The sequence below is a fragment of the Ursus americanus genome, chromosome 19, assembly GCF_024610735.1.
Source record: "Ursus americanus isolate L20-20 chromosome 19, mUrsAme1.1.p, whole genome shotgun sequence".
Classification (NCBI taxonomy): domain Eukaryota; kingdom Metazoa; phylum Chordata; class Mammalia; order Carnivora; family Ursidae; genus Ursus; species Ursus americanus.
This window is the reverse complement of record NC_142145.1, coordinates 9,930,496-9,940,712: the sequence shown is the minus strand read 5'-3', so window position 1 is coordinate 9,940,712 and position 10,217 is coordinate 9,930,496. Positions and strand designations below refer to the sequence as shown.

The 10,217-nt window shown below is 35.6% G+C and overlaps 1 pseudogene; it reads left to right on the top strand.

Moving 5' to 3' along the window:
* Positions 1 to 8,149: 8,149 nt before the first annotated feature.
* Positions 8,150 to 9,112, top strand: LOC123787565 (glyceraldehyde-3-phosphate dehydrogenase pseudogene; annotated as a pseudogene).
* The last annotated feature ends 1,105 nt before the right edge of the window (positions 9,113 to 10,217 follow it).

The following is a 10,217-nucleotide window of genomic DNA, read 5'->3' as shown; positions in this document are numbered from 1 at the left end:
TACCTAAGAAGTATACCACCTCATGTTCATATTGCATGGTATTGTGTGTTAGAGTGTGACTATCTGAACCCAGAAGTACAGAATGACCATGATTGTAGCAGTTGGCCATATACATTTCTTGGGAAATATTATCTAAATTCCAATGAGTTTTAAAAAAACCACACAGATGGATATTTCCATGGCAACCATCACATAGGGGATCCCCCACTTTGCCAAGGATGTAGCTAATGGAAGATAAGGAAAGAGAAAGAAAAAGAAAGTAACCCTGGGAGCTCCCAGCTTGTGGTTGCGTGGCAGGCAGCTGGACCAAGTTGTTTCATATGGAAAACAGATAATTTCATAAAACAGTAATGTCAGCAAAGTTCATCCCGTGACCACAGTAGAGTGAAATAAAAGCAAAACCATTTCACCATTACAGAATCGTGTGCATAAGGAAAAAAAGAAAAAAGAAAAGGAGATCTGTACCCTAAAGTCATCAAATACTAATCATCCCCCATCGTTTCAGATCAAGGCTCATTAAAGATCACTGCATAGGTGAATGTAGATACAGATAATTGTAGAACTATAGAGAACATAAACCATGTACCATGCAAGAAACAGAAAGGATAGAGGGACATTCTAGTTTCATTTTCTTAATTTTGAGAAAATTGAAAAGATGGCATTAAAAAAAACCTTTTAGGGGGCGCCTGGGTAGCGCAGTCGTTAAAGCATCTGCTTTCCGCTCAGGGCGTGATCCCGGCATTCGGGGATCGAGTCCCACATCGGGCTCCTCTGCTGGGAGCCTGGTTCTTCCTCTCTCACTCGCCTGCTCTGTACCCTCTCTCGCTGGCTGTCTCTCTGTCACATAAATAAATAAAATCTTTAAAAAAAAAAACCTTTTAATATATTACCAGAGCCATAATTATACAGAGTAAAGAAAATTCTATACTTAAAAAAAAATAAAGCAGAAATAGTATAATAAATAAAAACATGTCTACATATTCATTTGTATTCTATAAACTGGATCATGTACATAACTCTCTTGGATATTTCAGGGTAATTTAGTTGATCAAATCATTTAAATTAAAATGGATTTTAAAATATTAGAATAGGAAAATAATGAAAATGTGCACCTAGCACTGTCAGTTGCTGAATTCTAGCTAAGACAAAAATACATTTAAAATATATGAATTATTCATAATATTGTGAAATAACACTTCTTACAGATTACTGGAATGCTAAATTTTTACAGTGTGAAGCATGATTTTTCTCTCTAATGCAATAATCTTTTAAAATCATAGCTATTGTTAAATAAAAATCTTAATATATATGACATTTCTGCAGATTACTGTGTTTATTTTAAAACTGAGCTGCTGCCAAATGAAATATTTCAGCTCAATTTACATTTCTATTGTGGCTGCTTTTACCACTCACCCATGGCTGTCAGGTGGCAAACAACTCTCAGTGTGAAGAACGGCACTCACTTCTGTTTTCCCTAAACAACAGGAAAACTCATTATGTGTTTTATTTTGAGAAGGGTATCATACTTTTGAGGCACACATTATTTGTACGACCTTAAGTTCTGAGAGATAAAAAGTGAATACATATATGTATTAATTGTATATATTAAAATATATAAATATATATTTTATATAAAAGTAAAAAACTATTTTACTCAAGAAGTATTGTTTTGGAAACTTGTTCAAAACCATTGAGGTCCTCAGTTCTTGGTTGTAGATGACTGAAATAGATTGTAGTTAACCTAAACCCGATAATAGATTATATTGGGTAACACACAATTAAAGGGAAGGTTGAAGAAACAGGCTCAGGATGAGGATGGTGACCATGGAGATGAGGGCCCAGAAAGGCAGTGAAATTGTATTTCATGGCCAGTCTGGTGAGAGTAATGGTGCTGCCACCACTCAGACCCAGGACCTCTCATGCATGAAAGCTTCCTTGTTTCTGTCCTTTTGCCATTTGCTCTAGTTTCAGATGCCTCAGTTAAGCCATCTGTATTATTTTTCTAGGGCTGTCATAACAAATTATTCCAAACTGATGGCTAAAACAACAGCTATTCATTTTCTCATGGTCCTAGAAACCAGAAATCCAAAATCAAGGTGCTGGTAGTGCCATATGTCCCTCAAAGGATACTAGGGAAGAATCCTCCCTTGTCCCCTTTAGCTTCTGGTAGTTCAGGTGTATCTTGGAGCTACATGTGGCTATTTAGAGTTAGTTTTAATTAACATAAAATGAGAAACTATTACAAAATCAGTCCCTCCATTGCAATAGCCATATTTCTTTTTTTTTAATTGAGGTATAATTAACATGTGACATTAGTTTCAGGTGTACAACACATAAATTCAGTATTTGTATATATTATGAAATGATTACCACAGTAAGTCTACTTACCAACTGTCATCATACCAGTTACAATTTTTTTTTGACTTTTCATTTGAGCACTTTTAGGGTTTACTCTCTTATGTTAAGAGCTCATAAGCCACATGTTGCTCCTGACTACTGTATGCAGCCGTATGGACTATGCAAGCCTGTCATCATATGAAGGTCTCTTGGACAGCCCTGCTCTACAGTATTTGTGGAACAAAAAAAAAAAAAAAAGAGGTTTCACCTTGCTGGGCATTAAACAATAAAAAGCCCTACAAGTAACTATTACTTGTAGAGTAAATTCAATATTTATTCTCAACATCAGCAGGATAGTTGTTTATTCCACGTTTAGATATGATTTTGCTGTCTCGGTCAACTCCAGCATTCATGGGTTCACCTGTGGCCTTCTCCACCCTCATGGCTGGCCGTACATGAAAAATTAAAGAACTTGCAGACAAATTATTAGGTAGTACCTGTTCAGGTGCTTCTTACCTTAATATGCACGGCGCAATATAAAACCAGGCTACCTTCTCTAAGGAGAAATCAACTATGAAAAGCTCAGTTATAATTAATATGTATGCTGACTTCCAGGCTGCTGTCCATGTCCTTTAATACCGTGCTGCTATTTCTCCCAAAGTCAACCAAGATGGTTTCTGTAACTCAGGCAAGGGTGTTGTACTTCAGAAAATTATATCCAGTTACTTTCTTGTGAAATACGTGCTTCCCAAGCTTGTGGCTCTGTACTACTAGCCTAGCAATTGCAGTGCATAAAAATTTCATTGGAAAAATAATGAAATTTATTCTAAATTAGAAGCTGAAATAGCCCCCAGACAAAAAAGTTTCCTCCAGGCATTACAATAATGATTTTTTCCTTCCTTAAATTTTTTCCATTTTTATTAATTATTTTTATTTTTAACTTCCAACAATAAAAATATAGTTTTTTCACAGGAGGCTACTCTTCTCCAATTAAGCAAGTTCTCAAATGTCTCAGATGAGACTATTTATACTTAAAATATTCCTTTTGTTTTCTGTGTCAACTCTTTTTCTTTTTCCTATGCATGGTTAGGACTTGTAGATTTATTTCCCAAATTTATCCTTTATTGTTCCCTAATATTGGGTAAAATTTTAAATTTACTGGTCAAATTTGAGAATAAATGACTAGATTAATAACATTTGATCATTTAATTTCCTCATCCCATGTAAAAATATTATTTCTACCCCTGGGTCATCAGTAAATGCAGAATTCTGATGATTAAACCCTGATCCTGATAATGTTTTGGGGAACAAGGATTTGTTGGATGACTTTCCCTTTAACGTACACCAGTGATTTTTCTATCCTATAGTGGTCCTCACATTTCCCCAGAAAGCTAGGTTACCTGTGGAGAACTCCATTACTTCAGATCCAACAAAGTCTCACTTTTAAAATTTTCTACATCAGGGAGTGAGTGGTATTTATGATATTATCTTGAGACAGACTGCAGAAGCCCATAGTTCTGCATTAGGTAACATATGGAGACATCATTCTGTTGCTTTGTTTTCCTAAATGAATCACCAGCTAGATAATCTCATAGCATTCTCCTTTGAAGCTCTTGTCCTCAAATTACAGATTATTTTAGGTTATCTCTTTTTTTTTGAAAATTCACTTTATTGGAGATAATCTGTTTTTGCTTATCTGGAGTAGAATATTCTTCAACTTAGTTTAATTCTGCTGTCAGTCTGACCTATCTAGCTTTATATATTCCACATTTTCATCGCAATGTGCATCTGTCCACAATTCTATTCATGATCTTTCAATATCAACGTACATTCAGTTGTTGTTTTACCTTTGTTCTGTTCAGTACTGCATTTTTTTCGTTTTGAAAGGGTAGAAGAGAATATGGTATATCCTACTCCTGCCACTGAGACAGCATTTAATTTTTTTTAAACAGTAATTATATGGAATTTTTTTCTCTAGTGAATTCCATATTAGAAAAAATATATTTGATATTTCAACAGTGCTTTCTTCCCATTTAGCATCCATAAATATATTTTGGGAAATATATATGTCATGGTAGATAATTTTCTATTGTGAAGTTTCAAAGAAGTAGTTCAAGTTTGAAATACTGCATCAGGATTTAGTTATTACATGTGAACAAGAAATTAAGTTTGAATGGTTGTGAATATTTTCTTTCACTATTTTAAAAGGATTGCCTGGAAATATTTTTTATTTTTATTTTTTATTTTTTTTAAGTAAGCTCCATGCCCAACATGGAGCTTGAACTCACAACTCCGAGATCAAGAGCCGTGTGCTCTACTGACTGACTAACCCAGTTAGCTGACCTGCCTAGAACAATTTTTAAGGAAAAACAATACTAATATGTCTACTGTTCCCAGACCTTGAAAGCCACCTACCATAATAAGAACTCTGTTTCACCCAGCATACTTTTATCCTCAGTTCACTCAAACTGTATCTACTTTCAAGTCCAGACATTTTAGAGTGGAGAGGGAATACTCCTGGGTAAGCAGTAGTAGGCTTGTTGTTAAGGGTACCTAATTTTTCTAATTAAAGACTAGAGGATTCAGCAACTCTAATGTACCTCCAGTACATGCTCATTGATTAATAGCTGCATGTAGTTTACACATAGGCTAAAACAATGAAAATGGAATTTCTATGAAAGACACACTAACGGCATATATTAATGATGTACATTGATAGATAAACAAATAGTTTTTGTCTTTTTTATGTTGTAGAATAGATTTAGATGAAACATAAATATACATGCATTTTTGCAAGGTGGGGATGAAATGAAAATAAATAAACACAAATAAATGTAATTTAGATGGCTTAATATGAGTAGGTGATCAAATTTGCTGTAAATGTGATGGGTATTTTAATATTAAATGAAATAATGCACATCTGTTTCTTACAAAGTATCTAGAAAAAGGAGTAATATATAGTCTGTCTTTTCATGATAAATGTGTAAGAGTATTTTTTCCTGATAGCAATGTGTAGTGTCCTGATTTTGTCTATTAAATCCTTAAAAGATGGAGAAGAATTTATAAACTATCACTAAAACAGTTACAAAATATGCCCTTTCATTGGTCAATTTGGTTAACAAACATAAAAATATGAAGCAGATATTTTGTCAGAGCATTTGTTGGGTCATATTTATCATATTGCTAAAAATAATAATTTCTGCTTAACTTGAAGTGTTGGTTGAATGATTGCTTAAAAAGAATCTTAAAGGAGGGGCGCCTGGGTGGCATAGCGGTTGGGCGTCTGCCTTTGGCTCAGGGCGTGATCCCGGCGTTATGGGATGGAGCCCCACATCAGGCTCTTCCTCTATGAGCCTGCTGCTTCCTCTCCCACTCCCCCTGCTTGTGTTCCCTCTCTCACTGGCTGTCTCTCTCTGTCGAATAAATAAATAAATCTTTAAAAAAAAAAGAATCTTAAAGGAGCAAACATTTTAAATAATGGAAGATTAAATGAGATAACTACTAATCCATTTCCAAATTAAAGTTTTGTGATTGCACATGGTGGATCATGTACCAATATACATATACCATCTGATTCATACCAAGAAGAACTCACTTATGAGCATTATTTAAGTAGTACATGGAAAATACCTACTAGAAGAAAAATTGCAAATTTCATTATACTAAAGTGTTTGTATATTTTTCCATTAAATGAAACAAGAAAGCAAATAAAAATAATCTTAATTTAAAAGTAAGGATGAATATTTGGAAATGAATTTTCAAAGAAAGTTACAAATTAAATTCATCCTTTTTTGCTGTTGTTTTAAAGAAGCATGAGGAAAATATTTTTGTTTTTCTCACCGGAAAGAGTTTTCTCTACTTTGACTTAAATAAATTTATTGTGTCACACCAGGTGGCCATCTATGTTCAGATATCTTAGTGGGTATTAATAAAGGAATATCGCTGCTTAATAAAAAAAACTTTGTCTAAAATACACGGAGACACACTGACAGTAACTTTGATACCCCCTAGTAAAAGATAAAGCCAGGTCTCATTTTAATAAAAAATGATTAGAAAATATTGGAGCAAATGCATTGCACTGAAATGAAATAGAGTCCAACAATGCCCCAACAGCCTAAAATATTCAAAAATAATTTACTGTGAACAGCTATAGGAGAAATCTGAGATATTTCTAATAAAGGGATATTTTAAGCCTCTATGACAGCAAACATTATAAAAAATAAGTTTCAGAGATTTATGAAATATCACCTCAGTGTTCTCTGTCAGCTTTCAGTCTTGTTTCATTTGAATTAAGTGTAGACTTAGATATCGTTGGAGTTTTCAATATGCAATGCTGTCCACATTATTTATTTAAAATGCCAACAATTAGAATATTTTTGGTGGGTTGTAAAATTGGTGTATCAAGGAAAATATTAATTATCACCAGTTAACATGTAAAACTACCAGATGTTGTTGCCTGTATATTTAACATTTCGTGTAAAATTAATAAATCATTTTTTATGTGTAAACAAAAACCTCCATAAAGTATGTATATGACAGTATTAATAGAAAGAGATGTGTTCCCTTACTCATTCATTTATTTATTCAGCTCAAATAATATATTAAACCCTTACATGTATCAGGATCTTTGGATCCTCAGGATCTCTTACTGGGGTTCAAAACACTTGAAAAGCACAATCACAACCACAACAAAGGCAGAATTTTGTAACTGAATACAGATTCTGAGAGAATGGAAACCTTAGAAATCTAAAATATTCTCCTGCTTCCCCATCTACCTGTGGATAAATTGCATTAAAGATTATTTTCTGTGATTTTGAAATTCAAAGAAATGAAAGAGAAATCATGAAAGGAACTGCTTCCTATGCACATACACACACACACATACACACACACAAGAGAAGTGTAAACAAATAGTAGGTGAAAGAAAAATCCATGGTTATTGGTAAAAGAAAGCAATTGATTTGGAGAATTATCATGGGGGAAAAATCTAAAGAAGAGCCCTGAGGCCACCGTTGGGGAAGTGATCTTGAGACACTTCTTGCAGATATAACTCCCATGGAGGAAACTCCCAGAATCAAAAGGTAGACAAACAACAAAAGTCCAATGTGCAAATTTAAAAATGAATTTAAGGAGAAAGAGATTAGAAAAAAATGAAGAGAGACAGTATGGGAGAGAGAAGTGGATGACAATTTTTAGAGTAGAAGAAGACATGATTCCACAGATCCAGAAGGCACAAGCTTTTTGAATTCAAATAGACTAAATGTACAACTAAACACATTTTATTAACAGGGCAAACATTGAAGGCAAAACTTTGAAACCTAAAAAACTATCAGAGAAAAAGAAAACAGTTACAAAATCAAGACATTTAGAAAGATAGTTTTCTCAACAAGAAACAGAAGATGGTAATATAATATCTTAATGTGCTGTGATAGATAACTTCTCCGAATTGCATACCCAGAAAAACTATCTTTCTACTCAAACGAGAAAATATACATAGAAACAAAAACTGCGTTTAACTCCAATACACTCATGTTAATGCAATAAGAAGTACAATGCAGGAAAATTGGGGAAATAATTGGAGAAGGGGAGTCTGGACAATAAGTAGAGAAATAATTCTAAAGCAAGTAATTAAGAATATAGTTTTAAAGAGACTCATGATGTAATTTTTTAATTAAATAAAAAGAGTCATCCAGATGATTAGAGGATTGCATTTGAAGGGCTTTTTAAAAAAGATCTTTTGGCTCTCTGCTCCTCCCAGTTCGACAGAGAGCGGCATCTTCTGGTGCAGTGCCAGCTGCATTGTGGAGACAGAATGGTGAAGGTCAGAGTGGATTTGGCCATACTGGGTGCCTGCTCACCAGGGCTGCTTTTAACTCCAGCAAAGTGGATGTTGTTGCCATTAATGACCCCTTCACTGACCTCAACTACATGGTCTACATGTTCCGGTATGATTCCACTCACAACAAATTTAACGGCATAGTCGAGTGAGAATGAGAAACGTGTCATCAATGGAAAGCCCATCTCCATCTTCCAGGAGCAAGATACTGCCAGCATCAAATAGGGTGATGCTGATGCTGAGTATCTTGTGGAGTCCACTGGGGTCTTCAACATCATGGAGAAAGCTGGGGCTCACTTGAAGGGTAGGGCCAAGAGGGTTATCATCTCTGCCCCTTCTGCTGATGCCCCCATGTTTGTGATGGGTGTGAACCATGAGAAGTATGACAATTCCCTCGAGATTACCAGCAATGCCTCCTGCACCACCAGCTGCCTTGGCCCTCTGGCAAAGGTCATCCATGACAACTTTGGCATGGTGGAGGGACTCATCACCATAGTCCATGCCATCACTGCCACCCAGAAGACAATGGATGGCCCCTCTAGGAAGCTGTGGCATTATGTCCAAGGGGCTGCCCAGAATATCATCCTTGCTTCTACTGGTGCTGCCAAGGCCGTAGACAAGATCATCCCTGAGCTGAATGGGAAGCTCATTGGCATAGCTTTCTGTATCCCCACCCCCAATGTGTCAGTCATAGATCTGAACTGCTGCCTGGAGAAAGCTGCCAAATATGAGGACATTAAGAAAGTGATGAAACAGGCATTGGAAGGTCCCCTCAAGGGCATGCTGGGCTACACTGAGAATCAGGTTGTCTCCTGCTACTTCAACCGTGACACCCACTCTTCCAACTTCAATGCTGGTGCTGGCACTGCACTCAGTGACCATTGTGTCAAGTTAATATCCTGGTATGACAATGAGGTCCACATGGCCTCCAAGGAGTAAGAGCCCCTGGACCACCTGCCCCAGTGAGAGCAAGAGGAAGAGAGAGGCCCTCAGCTGCTGGGGTGTCCTCACCCCAACTCATCTCCCAACACACTGAGACTCTCCTTACCTCTACACAGTTTCCATTCCAGACCCCCTGAAGAAGAGGACAGGCTTGAGGAGCCCTACCTTGTCATGTACCTTCAATAAGTATACTGTACCCAGCCGGAAATAAATAAATAAATAAATAAATAAATAAATAAATAAATAAATAAAAAGATCTTTTGACTTAATCAAGAATTGGTGAAAATTCCTAAATTGCTTGTTTGAAATGATACTTGTTTTCTTCTGGAGTCTGGTAACATTACTACACAATAGAAAAGTGTAAAGATTTTATCAAGTATAATTTACAAACCCTAACATTATTGAAAATTGGAATCCCTTGAAGATGTAACAGTAAATATTAAATCTGAATAGAAATCCAAGTTATCCTCTATAACATGTTTTAGTGTAAGATTATTGAATAATGATGTACAAAGTAACCTCTTGGTAAATGTTAGCTATTCTCATTTTCATCCTTACTATTTTCACAATGGACTTACATGCTCTTGGATATACAGATAAGCAAGCAGGAAACCAAAACAGAGTAAAATCAAGATAACATCTCATAAAGCCTATGGAATAATATTGGATTGATGAATAAATAATAAAATTTCAGGGAAACAGGAAAATCTTAATGGAGGAAGTTACGTATAAGCCAAGATGTGAGGTCAAAAAGTGAGAGAATCTATGCATTCTTGATTCTTCTAGTAATCAGCATAGCTGGTGTGACAGTTAATTTTATGTGTCAGTGAGACCGGCTTTGGGGTGCCCAGATTAAACATTATTTCTGGGTGTGTCTATGACAATGTTTTCTGGATGAGATTAGGATTTGAATCAGTGGATTCAATAATGTAGAATGCCATCCCCAATATGGGTGGGCCTGAACTAATCTCTTGAGGGCTCAACTATAACAAAAGATTAAGGAAGGAGAAATCCACCTCTCTTTTCCTGCCTCAGTGATTAAGATCTGGAATATTGCCTCTCATCTTCTCCAGTCCTTAGAATGGGATTTATATCATTGACT